The sequence below is a fragment of the Lepus europaeus genome, chromosome 8, assembly GCF_033115175.1.
Source record: "Lepus europaeus isolate LE1 chromosome 8, mLepTim1.pri, whole genome shotgun sequence".
NCBI lineage: Eukaryota > Metazoa > Chordata > Mammalia > Lagomorpha > Leporidae > Lepus > Lepus europaeus.
The window spans coordinates 106,906,622-106,924,318 of NC_084834.1; the positions used below are offsets into that span (position 1 = coordinate 106,906,622).

The 17,697-nt window shown below is 40.6% G+C and overlaps 1 pseudogene; it reads right to left on the minus strand.

Annotated features, from left to right (window-relative positions):
- Nucleotides 1-6,961: 6,961 nt before the first annotated feature.
- Nucleotides 6,962-7,568, minus strand: LOC133765686 (vesicle-associated membrane protein 7-like; annotated as a pseudogene).
- Nucleotides 7,569-17,697: the final 10,129 nt, after the last annotated feature.

The following is a 17,697-nucleotide window of genomic DNA, read 5'->3' on the forward strand; positions in this document are numbered from 1 at the left end:
GCTATTGCTGGGTATATAGCCCAAGGATGTGAGACTCAGAAACTATCCCTGATTGGAGAAGTCTAAGGAAACAATGTAAATAAATGAAATGTGGCATTCTGGAACAGAAAAAGTGCTGTAGTGAAAAAACTGGTGAAATTTGAATGAAGTCCACTGTGTGTGAGAGAGGGGAGGGGAAAGTGGAGAGGGAGGGGTAAGGGGAGGAGGAAGAGGAGAGGGAGGAAACCAGAAAGAGAGGGAGGAGAGAGGGCTTTCCCATCTACTAGTTGACTGTGCAAATGCCTTCAGTGGTTGGAGCTGGATCCGAGGGGAAGCACCAGCAGCTGGGAATACAATCTGGGTCTCTCACATGGGAGGCAGGAACCTAAGTACTTGAACTGTCATTGCTACCTCACAGAGTCTGCATTGGCAGGAAAGAGGAGTAAGGAACTGTGGCCAGAACAGAACCCGCATACTCTGACATGGGACCTGGGTGTTTTAATCACTTGATTAAATGCTAGCTACCTGCTTAAGCATCTTAATTCAGCCATAGCATATGACTACAACCCTAGCTGCCTTCATGAGAAAGAAATAAAAAATATCAGTATAATTAGAATTTCCTGTTGTAAAAAGTGATAATTTCATTACAGAAGGCAGAAGTATTTCCTGTGTGCCATCACATCTTCACCATCAGGTTTGCGAAGCATTGTTTCTGTAGGAAGAAAGTTATATTTTTAAGGATCTTTTTTGACATTGATATTTCTGATACTTCTCTTTATAGTCAGTAGAGTTTACCTTAGACCTACTATGTAGTCTACCCTGCTTATTTTCACTTTGTAGTTAAATAGAATGGGAGTCATGATTGTATATTATTTTTTACTTTACAAAATAGTTTCAAATTTGTATTTCAATTTATCCTCAACAGCCTTACAATATAAGGACATTATTATTAGCACCACTATTTTACAAATGTCAAAATATAGGCTTAAAATGTTGCCTAAGGACACAGGGAAAGTTATTACCTGGTACTCTTTCCAACTTCCCTGAAACTTTCCTAAACTCTTTGATAGTGAAAGTCAAATTCCCTTGCTCTTACAGGCCAGAAAACAGAATAATCCTTACAATGTGCCAATAATAATATTATTAATGTTAATAATAATGATACCTAGCCTGCTGTAATCTGGACAGCTTTCCGCCTATTTTCTAAATAGATAATCTCATTTAGTGTTTTTTACGATTTTGTCAGGGTATTGAGATGGACACAAAAGGGACTGAGTGAATGTGATAGGAAGGAGAAGAGAGATGTATAAAGAGCTAGGATGGTCATTAGCTTTGAGGACTTGGAATTCGGTGGAGCCATTAACAAATAGAAGGAGCAGAGAAAGGAACATGGGTAAGATGTGTTCATTTTTGGGTGTGTCATGTGTGATTATCAACTGTACAGTATGACCCTTCTTTGACTTGGTTAAAACACTTGAAATAATCTGTCAAGATTAAAAACAAACTTTCAATGTGTTCATTCTTGCAATGGTCCTAAGACTCAGATTTGATCAGATATGCAAATACAGACTCACAACTTCCTGCAGACTCATCTACTAGCCGCTTGTTTGGCACAGAGTGTAAGCTTCCCAGGCCTTGTTTCTGAAGATTGCATTGGCATAACCAACTTCACTTAGTGAGGTGAGACATTCCTTTGGAAATAGGCGGGGCTGCAATTACAGTGTGTGGAGCAGACAGGGTGTAGAGGGGGTGTATGATTGCTAATTTACTTTGCTGATGCAAAGTCTGATTCTATGCTGTGGTAAAGCAACCCGTGGGTACTTATCTTAGTGTGTTTTTTCCCCCTCTCTGTAACCCCACAACTGCATCCTGCAAAGTAGAACATGGTGGGGAGAGACAGTGTGTTATCAGCAACCTCCTATCAGCTGATCTAGCACACACACAGTGCCCACAGAATGTACAAAGCAGCCCTTCCGGCCATACTCATGTCTTCTGCACAGAATTCGCAGGGGCACTGGTGTAGTCTCGTCCTCACTGGTTGCTCACAGACAGGAGTCCATCTCTCATGGACAGTTTAGGTTTATGTATCATTTACATTTTGTAGGACAAAAACCCTAAACTTTCACTTTAGATTTTAATCTCCACTCCCACCCCCCACCTCCATATTTCCAGAGCAAGTTGTTTCTCCTGAAGGATTTCTCACTGGGCAGAACTGATTGAACACATCTCAACCTGTGGTTGGAGCACCTACAATATGGTCAGGTCTCTTGTACCACCAAGACGTGCCTCCTCTTAATCTGTTTCCCACCTGCTGTTACTCCTCAAAATTCTCTCTTTCTTTTCCTTTCTCCTCTGATTTATGCCCCATCCCCACTTGCATTAGCTCTGGTACATGTTAAAGGAAAAAGAAATCATCTCATTGATTCCAGTTTTCAGGTAGGGGGGAAGAGGAGAAAATCCACACAGTGATAGGAAGCTCCAACTTTTGTTTTTATGTGGATAAACCAACAGAGATAAAGATCCTATCCAAAGTCCTCTTAAGAATTAGGCAATTGGCAAATAAATTATAGTATGTCAATAAAGTAGACTGCAAGCTAGTCATTAAAATTATGTTTTAGCAAAATAATGGCATAATTGTTAAGTGGAGAAGCATGTTACATAACAGTATGTACTACTGCATTATAAACTTTGTAAGAAAATGCAAGCAATATGTACAGAAAAAGAAAATAGAAGATTTATTCATCAAAGTGTTAGTGGTGGTAACATATGAAGTGGGTTTGGGTGACAATTTTTTAAAAATTTTCTATACTTAAACCAATTTTTAATCTATTTCTGTTTTAAAAAAAGAAAGTCAAATTATTCAATTGGTGACCATAAGTCTTAGTATTTTATAGGCTATACCAGCTCCAAAAAATACCACAAATTTGGGAAGACTGGGAGAGGTTTGTAAAAGGACGCAAAATTTCAGATGAGTGGGAGGAATAGATTCCTGTTGTATAGATGGTGATCATAGTTACTAACAATGGATTAATTGTACTATGTAGGGCAATAGTCAAAGACCTCAGCAATGTAATTGACATTGAGGAGATTGCACACAAGAGTACTGAGGATGGAATTTTCAACATAAATGTGTCTGCCCAAAACAATGGTGGCTATCCACTTGGAGAGGTAGTAAGGAGGAAAGTGTACCTGCAAGGGGAGTGATCTTGTATGTACTGTCTGCCCTCTGTAATTGTAATTTCTCTGCTATGACTTCTCAATTGTTCTAAGTTACAAAGAAACACTGAAATAAAATAGAAGACTCTAAAAACATTTTTTTTTTTTGGACAGGCAGAGTGGACAGTAGAGGGAGACAGAGAGAAAGGTCTTCCTTTTGCCGTTGGTTCACCCTCCAATGGCCGCCGCGGTAGGCGCGCTGCGGCCGGCGCACCGCACTGTTCCGATGGCAGGAGCCAGGTGCTTCTCCTGGTCTCCCATGGGGTGCAGGGCCCAAGAACCTGGGCCATCCTCCACTGCACTCCCTGGCCACAGCAGAGAGCTGGCCTGGAAGAGGGGCAACCGGGACAGAATCCGGTGCCCCGACCGGGACTAGAACCTGGTGTGCCGGCGCCGCAAGGCGGAGGATTAGCCTAGTGAGCTGCGGCGCCGGCCTCTAAAAACATTTTTTAAAGGTTTTTATTTAAAATGTAGAGAGATAGGGAGGGGAAGAATGAGAGAGAGAAAGAGAGAGAGAGAGGAGAAGAGAGAGATAAGATATCGAGACCTCAGGCTGAAATGAGATAGAAATTCCATCCTGATTTCCCTAATGTGTGGCAGGGGCCTAAGTACTTGGGCATCTTCTGTTGTCTTCCTAGATGAGTTAATAAGAAGCTGGGACTTGAAATGGCACTCTGATGTGGGATGCTGATGTTGCACGTGGCAATTTAACTTCAGTTTGTTGTGCTACAATGCTGGCCCCTGAAAATATTTAGTATATTACAGAAGTGATATAAGTATTCTACTTGTTGTGATCTTTTTTTTTTTACTCTGTATCTTCTCATGATTATAAATTTAAAGGAAGTTTAATTCCTGCTAGTTGTTTTGATTCTGATATGAAAAATTATCCCAATTGTTCTGTATGTTAGTCTAAAAATCTATTTTTAGATTCATCTGCTTCATACTTGATATGTAGTTACCCATTTTAGTTAGACAAATCTAAAGGTTTAATTGTATTAATACTTAAAAGTTCAATGTGTGTTTCCTTTGGCCCATTAAGTTTCTTGTTTCTCTACTCCTCCTCCTCTTCCTTCTCCTCCTCTTTCTCCTTCTTTTAAAGAACTTTTAATTTGAATGTGGGGAGGGGGGAGGGAGGGAGGGAGGGATGAACTTGTGCCATTCTTCACTGCTTTTCCCATGCCGTTAGCAGGGAGCTGGATTGGAAGTAGAGCAGCCGTGACTCAAACCAGTGCCCATATGGGGGGCCAGCGTTATGTGTAGTGAGTGATCTGATTTTTACAAGTGAAATCTGTCCTCATTTCATGGGCAGAATGAACCTATACATTATATCCTCCCCTTAAATTTTTATTTATTTATTTGAAATGCAGATAACAGAGAGGGATAGAGAGAGACACACGTACCACAGAGTGATCTCTCCCAACTGCTGATTCACTCCCCAAATACTTGTGATGGGTGGGTCTGGGCGAGGTAGAAGGCAGGATCCAGTAACTCAGTAAGGCTCTCCCACATGGGTACTAGGAAACCAAGTATTTGAGCCATCACTTTCTATTTCTCAAGCTGGCCATCAGCAGGAAACTAGAATCAGAATTGGAGGCAGGACTCAAACCCAGGCACTTGAAGGTAGGATTTAGGTGTCCTAAGAGGTGTGCCAACTGCAATGCCAAAGCCCTCCCCCGCCCCCATGGCCCCTTTAGAGTGACTTCTTTTCCTGGCCCAGGGGGTCGTCCTATTCAATGGATGCTGAGACACTTGGAGGAATATAGAATTGGGTTTACTTTTTGAGTCATTTTTATAGCATTGTGGGTATCACCTAACCACTTACTTTGCTCATACACTCTTTATTCCCCAAATTCATCCTTAATTACCCTCCTTCCTGGGGACTTGGGTCCTTGTCTAGGGTTACATGCAGCTATCTGGTTTGAGACTTAATTTGTTCCTACAAGTACCTTTTCCTCCTTTTCCTTGGACAGTTGATTCACTATTTTTTGTATTACTCTTAAATTTTATTAATTTTTTCAGTTTGTGCATCATTTATAATGAGACACGTGCTTTAAAAAATCTTACACATAAATAGAGCGTGGAACAGTTTAGTAATTGACCCTTAAAACATGCACATCAATGTTGCTCAGGTATGTATAAGAAAGGGAAATAAACTTTCAGCTTTTTTCTTTGAATTAAAAATATTTGGAAATCATTATTTAGAAATGCCAAATGTTTTCATAAAACAAATATATTTTCCAAAATGAAAATGCTGATTGAGTTAAAAGGCATTAGTGTAGATAAATGGAGAAGATATTTCTGCTATGCAAGATCCACAAGAAAAGAGTTCCAGTGGATGTAGAATAAAGAAGCATGAATTTAAAGGTTAAGATGGAAGATCAGGAACCATGTTCCAGATTCAGGGACACATATATATTCAAGGCACATAACTAAACAGTGGCTAGGTTATATAGACTTATTGGTTCTTTCATTAGGAAAAGAGCAACACTAATTTCCATTTCATGGCACTTATTGATAAACAAATGCAATCAGATCTACGACAGTAAATGTCTTCCTTTCAGATACACTATGACTACTAGATAACAGATACCAGAGTAGCTAAGAAGTATGGCTAAAGTCAAAATTTCTTATACTGCAGTTTAATGCATGTTAAATTGTTTTATTCTGTTTGTATGCATCGTACCATCTATTTTCTTTCAGGCTTCACAAAATAACTCTTCAAACTTTAGGCAGATCAAAAATTTATTAAACTGTAGAGGATGCACAAATTGTGCAATAGGAGTCAAACACAAACTCTGGAGCTGATTGCTGACTGTATTCAGTTGGGGCTTTTCCCAGAATGGACAAATTTTCCCACATTCCCTCCTTTCATACTGCTGTTAGCATATCCACTGTGGTTCCCTTTTTTTCCTTTGGTGAATCTGAGGAATTTCCTTTTCCACTGTCTCTACCACCCCTTCTATTAACACACAAATGTCTACAGAAGTAAAAGGAATACACACACACATACACACACATATATAAACCACAACTTTCAGCAATTTTTAAATCATGATTATCTCAAATCAACTGCAACAGGGAAGCAGAGAATAACAAGCTATCCACTGAACTGTGAATGATCAGCACACTGACCTTTATCCTTGAAAGTGAAAAGCAGGACAAGGATAACTCTCTATGCCTCCAAAGGGCTGCCTAAATATTCCTCATCTAACTGAAAGGAAAATGTTTAATACTTTACCTGTCTGGATTCCTAGAAATAAACAGCACCTACAACTTAATTATGATTCCCCAAATAACAACTATTCTTCATTTATTGTGCTAGGTATTTTGAAGAACCTAAAACTCTTCAAGATCTCAAAACATTGAGAAGAGATATTAGCAATGCTATCTGTATCTCAAATGCTTTTGAGTCCATGAAAAAAGTTCCTCCATAATTCTACCAGACAGCTCTTAACACCTGTTGTTTCCACCTTGGTGATAACTTTGTGCAATTACAAACAAAACTGTCTTTCAAAGTGGATGACACTAAACAAATAAAAGCCTTTTTAAGGCTTCTGCTGCGATGAATGGTTCAATCTGAAGTTCACTGGAATAAATTAGTTGGTAGAACAAAGATAAATCTGGAGCATAGAACAAGCTTAAAAAAAGTGAAAAGAGGGTTGAAGAGATTGGCAGACACCATCTGTCAGCAGTGAAAGGCTTGAGTCACTCCGATTGCTTTTAACTTGCTCTCGCACATCCTTGGTTACTGGTAACTTGTTCTTTCTTATCTTTTCACACAGTTTGGCCATGTAAATCCACCACAGGCAGTTGACACAATGATGTAGATGAACACAATCGATACAACAGTGATGACAGTGAGCTTGAGATTCTTCATGCACATGGCTCGGGGAGGATTTCTGCTGGCAGCTTTAAAGATGACAGATGAATCCACAAAATTTTCTGTTTTGTCTATCAATAATTCCAATCTTTCTCTCTGCTGCTTTACCAGATCTGTGTTTCTGACCAGGATTCCTTTCAATTCGACCACCTGGGCTTGAGTCTCCGTCTCTTTGTCTAGGCCCTTGTTCTCAGAGTGATCCTTCAGTTGTGCAGTCAAGACATTTGAAAACTTGCTGTTCATGGCGTATGGAAATGCTGTCTCTGCTCTTGAACTATAAGTAGTTTGAAATTTCTTCCTTACCTCATTCAGAAAATTAAAGGTTTGAAAACATTCAAAACATTATTAGTGATACAAAGATACACGATCCTGTCTTGTTAGATGTAATGAAACCAATAATTGTCATGTGAGTAAGATAGTTTGTTATTTTTATACGATATCTTGGTCAGAATCTGCTCTGTAACATCCAGGAAGTTTCTTCCACACCAAGCATGTTTGGCAAGGATAGTGGTTCCCTGTGACAACAAGAGCAAAAAAGAGTTCCCCTGGCAACAAAAACAAAAAGAATGGCCATAGCTTCAATCTGTCGTGGCACCCAGTGACGGCGCTTGGACTCAGGACCAAGTGGCACAGGTCATCTCTGGGTCGTTGACTGCCTGCTCCCAGAGAAGGCTGGGACCAGATCTGATGTACTACTCTTAGTTTTTCTGCCTTGGGACCACTAGGGGGAGATCAGCTCTAGTAAATCATTCCATTTTGCAGCATTACAGGATTATTTTTAAAATTTTTTTAAACTTTTATTTAATGAATATAAATTTCCAGTGTACAGCTTATGGATTACAATAGCTTCCCCCCCCATAACTTCCCTCCCACCCGCAACCCTCCCCTCTCCCGCTCCCTCTCCCCTTCCATTCACATCAAGATTCATTTTCAATTCTCTTTATATACAGAAGATCAGTTTAGTATATATTAAGTAAAGATTTCAACAGTTTGCGCCCACATAGCAACAAAAAGTGAAAAAATACTGTTGGAGTACTAGTTATAGCATTAAATCACAATGTACAGCACATTAAAGACAGAGATCCTACATGATATGTTTAAAAATTAATTTTCTATGCAATTTCCAATTTAACACCAGGGTTTTTTTTTTTTTCATTTTCAATTATCTTTATATATGGAAGATCGATTCAGTATATACTAAGATTTCATCAGTTTGCTCCCACACAGAAACACAAAGTGTAAAAATACTGTTTCAGTATTAGTTATAGCATTACTTCACATTAGACAACACATTAAGGACAGATCCCACATGAGGAGTAAGTACATAGTGACTCCTGTTGTTGACTTAACAATTTGACACTCTTGTTTATGGTGTCAGTAATCTCCCTAGGCTCTAGTCATGAGTTTTTCTGGTTTTGATTTTATTTATTTCTTCTCTAATTTTATTTATTTTTTTGACAGGCAGAGTGGACAGTGAGAGAGAGACAGACAGAGAGAAAGGTCTTCCTTTTCCATTGGTTCACCCCCCAACGGCTGCTGCAGCCGGTGCGCTGCAGCCGGTGCACAGCGCTGGTCCGAAGCCAGGAGCCAGGTGCTTCTCCTGGTCTCCCATGGGGTGCAGGGCCCAAGGACTTGAGCCATCCTCCACTGCACTCCTGGGCCATAGCAGAGAGCTGGCCTGGAAGAGGGGCAACTGGGACAGAATCCAGTGCCCCGACCGGGACTAGAACCTGGTGTGCCAGCACCGCAGGTGGAGGATTAGCCTATTGAGCCGTGGCGCCAGACTATTTCTTCTCTAATTTTATTTTATTTTGTTTTTTAGTAGATATCACAGCAGTCCTTTATTCTCTTTGTGAAATCAGAAGCTTCAATGGCAAAATAATGCAATCTATGTCAGTAACAAATTCTCTGGAAGCATTTATTGCCTCAATCAAGAATATTTGTCTTGTTTTTCAAGCTCTGCCAATCTATTTTCCAAAATGTTGCCATGTTCTTTTTCCTTTCCATGATATCCTTGATATCCTCTCTCTCTATCTCTTTTTTTAAACATTTATTTAATGAAAATAAATTTCCAAAGTACAGCTTATGGATTACAATGGCTTCCCCCCCCCCCATAACTTCCCTCCCACCCGCAACCCTCCCCTTTCTCACTCCCTCTCCCCTTCCATTCACATCAAGATTCATTTTCAATTCTCTTTAAATACAGAAGATCAGTTTAGTATATATTGAGTAAAGATTTCAACAGTTTGCACCCACATAGAAACACAAAGTGAAACATACTGTTGGAGTACTAGTTATAGCATTAAATCACAATGTACAGCACATTAAGGACAGAGATCCTACATGAGGAGCAAGTGCACAGTGACTCCTGTTGTTGACCTAACAAATTGACACTCTTGTTTATGGCATCAGTAATCACCCTAGGCTCTTGTCATGAGTTGCCAAGGCTATGGAAGCCTTTTGAGTTCGCCGACTCTGATCATATTTAGACAAGGTTGTAGTCAAAGTGTAAGTTCTCTCCTCCCTTCAGAGAAAGGTACCTCCTTCTTTGATGATCTGTTCCTTCCACTGGGATCTCATGCGGGGAGATCTTTCATTTAAGTCATTTTTTTTTTTTTTTTGACAGAGTGTCTTGGCTTTCCATGCCTGAAATACTCTCATGGGCTCTTTAGCCATATCCGAATGCCTTAAGGGCTGATTCAGAGGCCAGAGTGCTGTTTAGGACATCCGCCATTCTATGTCTTCTCTAATTTTAATGATTAATTTTCTCATGCTAATTTTAGGTTTTGTTTTTTTTTTTTTTTGGTTTTCTAAGTCCGTAAGTTGCAGTGATGGCTCATTTATTTGGTGCCTTTTCGATTTCATGATGTAAGCAGCAGTTGCTATAAACTTCCTTCTTAACCCTGCTTCTTCTATATTCAATAAGTTTTAATATGTTGCATTGTCATCGTCATTCATTTCCAGAAAATTTTTTGATTTCTCATTTCATTGTTTCTGTGGCCCACTGTTCATTCAGGAGCATGTTGTTCAGTATCCATGTGTTTGCACATGTTCTCAAGATTCTTGAGTTGTTAATTTCCAGCTTTATTCCACTGTGGTCAGAAAAGATGCATGTATGATTTTGACTTTTTTGAATATGCTGAGACTTGCTTTATAGTCTAGCATATGTTCTATCCTAGAGAAAGTTCCATGCACTGATTAAAAGAATGTGTATTCTGCAACTGTGGAATGAAAGGTCTGTAGACATCAGTGAAGTCCATTGTGTATATGAGCTCTGTTATTCATTTGTGGGTTTTCTTTCTAGTTGCTCTATATATTGCTGAAAGTGGGTTGCTGAAGTTTCCCATTGCTGCTGTGCAAGAGTCTAGTCTCCCTTTAGATCCATCAACATTTTTTTTTAATAGCCAGGTACCCTGGGATTGAGTGCATATACATTTGCTATAGTCACATCTTCCTGTAGAATTGATCCCTTAATCATTACAGAGTGTCTTTCTTCATCTCTCTTAACAGTTTTTTGTTCAAGTTTATTTTGTCTGATATTAGGCTGGCTAGACCTGCTTTTTTGCTTTCTGTTAGCATGGAATGCCTTTTTCCATCCTTTCACTTTCAGTCTATGTGAGTCTTTGTTGGTAAGGTGTGTTTCTTTTAGGCAGCAAATAGATGGGTCTTTTAAAAAAATTTGTTCAGTTAGGCAGTATCTTTTGATTGGAAAATTTAGGCCTTTTACATTCAATATTACTATTGATAAGTAACGACTTGACCCTGCCATTTTTCTGCAAATATTGCTATTGTTTGCCTTGGATTTACTTTGCACTTTTACTAGATTTTCTTCCTTCACATTCTTTCATAATGATGACTATCTTTTTGTGTTTCTCTGTGTAGCACATCCTTAAGCATCTTTTGTAAGATGCTGGATGAGTGATGACAAACACTTTCAATCTGTTTGTTATGGAAGGTCTTCACTTCATCTTCATTCATAAATGAGAGCTTTGCAGGCTACTGTATTCTGTGTTGACAGTTTTTTTTCTCTGAAGACTTGTTTTATATTTCTCCTTTCTCTCCTAATCTGTAGGGTTTCTGGTGAGAAGTCAGCTGTGAGTCTAATTGGAGATCCTCTGAAAGTAATCTCATTTCTCTCATGCACATTTTAGAAAAATTTCTTTGTGCTTTACTGTTGAAAATTGGATCACAGTGTATCATTGTAAAGATTTTTTCTGTTCTTGTCTATAAGGAATTCTATGTGGTTCGTGTACATGGACATCTCTTTCTTTCTCCAAATTAGGGATTTTTTTCTGTAATTATTTCACTGAATAGACCTTCTAATCCATTCTCTCTTTATACACTTTCAGGATCTCCTAAGATCCTTATGCTGGGTCTCAATACTGTTTTTAATTTTTCTAATTAATTCTTATTTTTTTAGTTTGTCTGAAAAATATCCAGTGATTTTTATTATAGCTCAGATATTCTTTATTCTGCCTCACCAAGTCAGTTGTGAAGGCTTTCCACTGTCTTTTTTACTTGACATATTGAATTCTTCGTTTCTAATATTTTATTTGATTTGTTTAAAATATCAATTTCATGTGAGAATTTTTCATTCATGTATGGATTTCTTTAATTTGTGAATTTGCTTCTCATTGTTTCTGAGTAATCCTTTTATTAATCTTTTGAATTTCATTTCTGGCATTTTACCAATCTCTTTATCCTCACATTATAATATCGAAGTGTTGTTGTTTTCCTTTCTGGGTGGTCATGTGGCCTCCTTTTTCTTGTTTCTTGCATTTCTGCATTTATTTTTAGGCATTTGTGGAAATACTTGTTGGTTTTCTCCTCTGATGGTTTTTATTTTTGAAATATGCCTCTGTGGCTTAGTGGAGTGTATATCTCTTTCAAAGACTATCAAGAGGTGTGTGATGGCTGTGGCCAGGGAGCTGTGGTCAGTACTCCAGGGTGGGGCATGTATCTAGGGTGACACACAAGTTGGGCTTGGTAGATCTCTTTTTAACAGAAAGGAGGAAATGATAACCTCTGTTGGCATAGTCATACCCTCACCTCCTCTATTCTGAAGTGGTCCATACTCAGGTGTTAGCCCACAGTGGGTGTAATTCTCATCTACACTGCCATATGAACTGCACAAAGGGGCTGTGCAGTCCTCAGTGTGAGCACGGATCCCTTTGCAGTCTCTACCCTAGGCAGTCAGGGAGCTCTGAGCATGTGAAGCCACTCATATTGATTGCCCAGGGACCAAGCTGCACTCTGTACTCTCCTGTGCAGTCACAGAGTTCCCACAGACTCAGCACACAAGGCTCCCACAGTCATGGGGTACAGAGGATCCACTCCATCCCCTAGCCCGTCCTGTCCACAGAGAGGCAGGGATGTCCCCAGAGCCAGCTGCCTGTGGGTGCTCCGCTTAGGAGGTTTGAGCCCTGGAGTCTGTGATATGTTGAGAGCCTGGGAGTGCCTCACAGTCATTTTTGGTGCCTGGCTCTTTGTCAATCCTCCCTACCAGACTCAAAGTCAGTGGGGAATGCAGATTTTTTCCTCTGGTGGAATCCCTGGATCACGCACATGCAAAAGAGCCTCTGGCTGCAGCCTCTTTTCATTTCACAATGTTGCCTTCTCCCCACTGGTTGCCAGGTATATGCATCCAAGCTGCTCCTGCAACTACTACTGAGAAGATTGAGTGTTGTCCTGGCCAGTTGCTGGGCGTGTGCACAAGAACCTCTGCAGCTGCTGCTTATGTCCACAATCGTTCCTGCCTTCTCTCAGCTGGTTGCCAGGCGCTGTGGTGGGGGTGATGAGGAGAGCAAAACATATCCCCCTTTATTCAGTTGGTTAATGGGTACCCTATCCCCCTTAGGACAGCAGGCTGGACTCATGCCAAGCTCTCCCTCAGGCTATATCACCACTGTCATGGGCTGCTCTAGTGTGATCTCGCCTCACTCTCCAAAGCTGGCATTTTCTCTGGCTCTTGGCTGCTGGGGTCATGTGTTGCCTCTATGTTCCTGCTGTGTGTCTGCACCTTCCACACTGATCCACAATGTCCCACTTCCTTCCATAGATTTTCCTCTGCAGTTTTGTCTCTAAATCTTCCATGAGAATGTGCTTTATCCTTCCCGCCTTGTTTTTTTAACTATTTACCCATGGCCTAGAACAGTACACCCTTCCCTATTCTGCAATCTTGGAATCCCACTAAGCTCTCTATATATTTTAGATATCAGTCCTTTATCAGGTATATAGTTTGCAAACATTTGTCTCCGTGTGTGGCTATTGTTTTCATTCTCTTAACATTGTGTTTGGCAGAACAGAAGTTTTTAATTTGAATAAAGTCTAATTTATCAGGATTTTTTTTCATGGATGGTGGTCTTCATATTGTATAAATATATAAAAAATCATTGCCAAACCAAAGGGAACCTAGATACTTTCCTGTGTTTCCAGGAGTTGTGTAGTCTTGAAGTTCACATTTAGATCTATGAGCCACTTTGAGTTAATTTTGATCAAAGTTGCAAGGTCTATGTGTAGAGTAATTTTTCTTTTTTTGCATGTAAGTGGCCGGTGATGATTCTTTTTTCTCTGAATTGCTTCTTCTCTTTTGTTAAAGGTCAGTTTTCTGTATTTTTGTGGATCTGTGTATGGAATCTGTATTCTGTATGAGTCATCTATTTTTTTCCCTTTATTTCTCCAGTACCACTCTGTCTTGATACTCTAACTTTATAGTTGTTCTCAAAGTTAGTAGTGTCAATATTGTGTTGGCTGTTCTGAGCCTCCTGCCTCTCCATATAAAAGCTAGACGTAGTTTGTTGAAATCCACAAAACAATTTGCTGATATTCTGAATAAATTTGGATTGAATCTGTAGACTAAATTAGGCAGAACTTATGTGTTGATAATATTGAATCTTCCTAATCATGTACATGAAATATCTCTTCATTTGCTTATTCTTTAACTTATTTCATCTGAGTTTTGTAGTTTCACCTGTGTGTTTTTGTTTCTGGTCTTTCAGCCTTGTGCCTCTTCGTTCCTTAAATATAATCTCTGTGCTAAAATGGTAACTATTAGCTACATGTGACTATTGAGCACTTGATATGCACCAGTTCAAGCTGAGATTTAAATTGAAATACACATGGGATTTCAAAGACTTGGAAACAATAACAAAACATGTAAAATAGATCATTAAAAATTATATTGAATGCATGTCAAAATTACTATATTTTGGAATGATTTAAATATAGTATTAAAATTAATTTCCCCTTCTTTTTAACTTTTTCATGTGGCTACTCAACAAACATTTAGGATGAGACTCATGTTACATTTCTTTTGGGCAGCTCTTTTTTAAACTTTGGTATTCATTACTTTAGAGGAGAAGCAACAACACTGAAAGATAGAAATGAGTGCCTTCCTGGCCTTTCAGATGCAAAATAAACTTTAGGAATTTACAGTAGAAACAATGGTTTGAATGAAAGTGATTTTGGATTGTAAGAGCCAAGACCTCAGGCATTTGGTATAGTGTATGCCATTGGGCTGCTGCTTAGGATACCTGCATCCCATCTTGGAATGCCAGTTAGTGTCCTCATCCAGCTTCCTGCTAATGTACTCTGGGAAGCAACAGGGGATGGCTCAAATGCTTGTGCCTCTGCACTCATATGGGAGACGTGAATGGATTTCTAGGATCCTGGGCTTCTGAATGGCCCAGATGTGGCTCTTAGAGGCATTTGGGGAGTGAACCAGTAGATAGGAGATGGAAGATTCTCTCTCTCTCTCTCTTTCTCTCTCTCTCTCAGTTGCTCTGCCTTCCAAATAAATGAACATTTTGAAAAAGTAGAAGAAGTAGATTTGGGAGCCAGTGTTTGTTATAGTAGTTGGAATGGCACTTAGGAGGCACACATCCCATACCGGAGTGCCTGGGTTTGAGTCCCTGCTCCACTCCAGATTCCAGATTTCTGCTGAAGTGCATCCTGGGAGATAGCAGGTGATAGCTCAAATACCTGAGCTGCTGCTATCCATATAAGGTACAGGCTGAATTTCTGGCTCCTGGCTTCAGCCTGGCTCAGCCCTGGCTGTTGCAGGCATTTAAGGAGTGAACCAGCATATGGTAGATCTCTGACTGCCTCTCAAATAAATAAAAAAATTGTAGAGGTAGATTTGGAAGACTATTGCCTGGATCAATGTTAGTATTTCTGCCCCCTTCTCCATAATCCCAAGGCAAAAATTATGCAACCTAGGAGGAGAGGAGGGAAGCAGGAAAAAAGATCTTGGAATCTATCCCTGCAGGGTGTCTAGTATTTGTCCTTTGACTTTGCCCTATGACCAAGGGGTTGGTGTGGGGACAACAGGATCTCAGGCAGCTTAGGGAGAGTTAAATGTTAGCAGGGGCAACCTTTGCTGTGCTTCCTGGAGGTGCCCAAGGAGGCAGCATGATTTGATTTTTTAATTTTTAAAAATTTTTTGTGGTGCTAGGGTCTCAAGCAGGAAGATGTCAGACCATTCTGGGAGGGCGTTTAGGCAGAGATATCCAAGACTGCTTCCCAGTCTCCTTGGAGGGAGCAGAGTGAGGCAGAATGGGGGAGGTTGGTGGAACACAGTAGTGATCTTTGAAGATGGGTGGCCAGAGAGAGCGTGAACGTCTCAGCAATGCCAGTGTGGACCAATGAGAACAGAGGAAGGAGTCCAAACTGAAGGAACGATGTTGCAACAAATTATGAATGTGAAAAACTGATAACTCATAAACATCACAAAATGTAGCTTATTAATATGAGTTTTTATTTAATTGCAGGACACATTTTTGTAGTATTTATGCTTTTTGGATTTTTAAAAAAGATTTATGTATTTATTTATTTGAAAATCAGAGTTACAAAGACAGAGGGGAGGCAGAGAGAGAGAGAGAGAGAGGGAGAGAGAGAGAGAGAGAGAGAGAGAGAGGTCTTCCATCTGATGGTTCACTCCCCAGTTGGCTGCAATGGCCGGAGCTGCGCTGATCTGAAGCCAAGAGCCAGGATCCAGGAGCTTCTTCTGGGTCTCCCACACAGGTGCAGGGTCCCAAAGACTTAGGCCATCTTCAACTGCTTTCCCAGGCCATAGCAGAGAACTGGATTGGAAGTGAAGCAGTAGTCGGGTCTCCAACCGGCGCCCATATGGAATGCTAGTGCTACAGGCTAGGACTTTAACCTGCTGCACCACAGCGCCGGCTTCTTTGGCTTTTTTTTTAAGATTCATTTATTTATTTAAGAGGCAGAGTTACAGAGAGAGCGAGAGCAAGAGCGAGCGAGCGAGCGAGAGATAAAGACAGAGAGAAATGTCTTCCATCCACTGATTAATTCTTTTTTTTTTTTTTTAACTTTTTTGACAGACAGAGTGGACAGTGAGAGAGAGAGACAGAGAGAAAGGTCTTCCTTTTTGCCGTTGGTTCACCCTCCAATGGCCGCCGCGGCCGGTGCACCGCGCTGATCCGATGGCAGGAGCCAGGTGCTTCTCCTGGTCTCCCATGGGGTGCAGGGCACAAGCACCTGGGCCATCCTTCACTGCACTCCCAGGCCACAGCAGAGAGCTGGCCTGGAAGAGGGGCAACCGGGACAGAATCCAGTGCCCCGACGGGACTAGAACTCGGTGTGCTGGCGCCGCAAGGCGGAGGATTAGCCTATTGAGCCACGGCGCCAGCCACTGATTAATTCTTTAGATGACTGCAACGGCCGGAGCTGTGCCATTCTGAACCCAGGAGCCAGGAGCTTCTTCCAGGTCTCCCACATGGGTGCAGGGGCCCAAGGACATGGGCCATCTTTTACTGCTTTTCCAGGCCATAGCAAGAGCTGGATTGGAAGTGGAGCAACTGGGACACAAACTGGTGCCCATATGGGATGACAGCGCTGCAGGTGGCGGCTTTACCTACTATGCTACAGCGTCTGCCCTAGGGCTAATATATCTTAAACCTCTAGTGAATCTTTAGCTACCTGAAAAACTTCATATGGAAAAAATATTGTGGGTGCCTTGTTTAGGTTTGTGCCATACTGATGAGGCACACGTAGTGAGGAAAGTTAACTCCATACCTTTCCTTTTTGGAGGAGTCTACTGTAGGTTTTATGATCTCGATGAACTGCAGTGGTCTGGGTTATGAGCTTAGATCAGATTAAATTCTGCCTTTAGATAGGTGAGTGGGACAAGACCACCACATTGATCTGTTTTAGTGATTACTTCTATTGATATCGTTTTCTGCTCTCAGACACACCAAAATTAAACAGTAAGCAATATAACAGCTTAGGATAGGCAATGTGGTTTCTAATTCTTGGCTTTAACTGTATGTTTTAGGTGATTGGAAATAATTTACCTATTGAGCATTAAATTGATGGGAGAGAGTGGGTCATGAGGTGGTTGTAAGGGGGCAGAATTTGTCCTCACTTTGGTGGTCCTCTCCCACGACCATAGTGCTTTTCTCTTCCAAAGACCTGAAGCATCACACAAGTGTCCCGAAGTAGTTTTTGGCAGACTCCATCTTTCTCCCAGCCCCATAAAAGAAAAAAAAAAAGAGTCCATCTTCAAAATCTATTTTAATAGCTGTAGCTTCCAGGTCTAAAGTGACACGATGTTACATTTCAAAGACAGATTTATCCATTTAGTTATTCTTGACCAGAGATCA